Raw genomic sequence first — 1,951 nt, 5'->3', positions numbered from 1 at the left:
TTGTCGCTTTGAGCACAGCTGAATTCATTTATTTTCCCAATAGCTGACACTGTCTCATTTTTCAAATATGTGAAAAAAGTTTAATTTTTATGGGTCTTTTACATAAAAATGTTGAATAAGTTTCTCAAGCAGTTTTAACAAACTTCAAATTCAGTGAAGGAATTTCCATGAAGAACAAAGCTATGTTTAGCTATGTAAATTTCTAGTGCTGGCAGCACCATTAAAATGGATGGTTCAGATTCCTGTTAAACCAGGAAGTCCCAAATGATGTTTGTGCAAGATTCTAACTATATTACTTGGAGGAAAAAAGGATTCTAGGTAGATAAATTTTATGAAATGCCGAATTAGACAGGATTCACTGTAAGAATGATTAGTTTTTAATATATCATTGGATATTTTGATTCTCTAATAGCCACAGATAGTGTTTAAAGAAAAAAAAATTTTAATGTTTTATTTTATTTTTTGAGAGATGGAAGGAGACAGAGCATGAGCAGGGTAGGGGCAGAGAGAGAGGGAGACACAGAATCTAAAGCAAGCTCCAGGCTCCAAGCTGTCAGCACAGAGCCTGATGCGGAGCTCAAACCCACCAACGCGAGATCATGATCTGAGACAAAGTCATATGCTCAAAAAAAAAAAATTTTTTTTTGATTGGACTGCCAACACCCCTTTTAAAAACAGAACAATTATTATGTGGTTTCTTAACCATACTCTGTCAGGATCTTGGTCCAGTTTCTTACAAGATTGACTAAATGCTTTGAGATGGACATTGCTGAGTGTCATAAAGTTTTGTGGGTTTTTTTTTCCTTTTTAAGAGAATTTTGAGTGGTTCTTACAAAGGTTGTTGCAATATGAAAGTCATTTATTTGATAGAAATATCAAGCTGTCTTGTCAAACACAATGAAGTAACCCAAAAATATATTTCAGAGCTTAAAAAGAGCAAAGATTATATGGAACCAGACAAAACCTATTTGTGCATTTCCTATTTCTTTCTCAAACTACTTTGCTTACCAGACTGTCACTAAACATCTTGAGGAAATGCAGGGATCATTTTATTTGGAATCTTAGACACACCAGAGGTTTTTTGTTTTGTTTTGTTTTTTATATGACAACTTTGTTTCCCATATGGTGGCAAACCTTGTTCTATGAAAATTCAAGGACCTGTTTTTGTATTCTTGCATGAATAGAAAGACTTTTTCCCACCTTGGTGCAGGATGGACTATAGACAGACATACCTTTTACATAGGCATGGAAAAAATTTTTTACAAGTAGCCTCATGATCTGCTCCAGAAAGTAGTCTTATTGAAGCCCCAAATGAATCATGCAGCATGGACAGAAGAAGCAAGAGTCTGGCTTTAGAAATCAAGGGCAAAAGTTAAAAATCACTTGCTATTATGGGAGTGTACCTAAAGAAGAGAACATTGAACCTTGTATACATACAGTCCTCTTAATTCTACCTGTGTATAGCTCCCTACATAAACCACAGCTAATTCAGTGAGTTCATTTGTTGAATGGAGTTAGAATTAGCCATTTGATTATCTAAGGAACACGAGCTTGCCAAAAGCAACTTGTTTGGTTTTGGCACATTTGATATATTGAGCTGGTATCTGACAGTAATTAGCCACAGCATAACTTGCTTCTTGGGACTGTTTCTAGAATATGCTGTTAATATCAGCTTAAAGGATGGTAATGGGATTTTTAGTAAGTAGGAGGGGGAAGGCACATATTTCATCTAAAAGTTGCATAGGTTATTTGGGTGCAAGTTAGAATAAAAGTCTAAGACATAGCCTGGTTTTATTCCACATGTGTGGAGAGATTCTACAATTTTGCAGTGTCCTGGTATATTTTTTATATTGTTCCTGTTACTAAAATTGGCTTTTTGTCATTACTAAAAACTCTTCCCAAGACTGCTAAGTGATTCAAATTGATGTGTAGCTATTTTTAAAATCCTGTC

The sequence above is a fragment of the Panthera uncia genome (genome assembly GCF_023721935.1).
Source record: "Panthera uncia isolate 11264 chromosome C1 unlocalized genomic scaffold, Puncia_PCG_1.0 HiC_scaffold_3, whole genome shotgun sequence".
In the NCBI taxonomy this organism is placed as follows: Eukaryota; Metazoa; Chordata; class Mammalia; order Carnivora; family Felidae; genus Panthera; species Panthera uncia.
The sequence above is the reverse complement of the archived record's forward strand: the minus strand, read 5'-3'. Positions refer to the sequence as shown.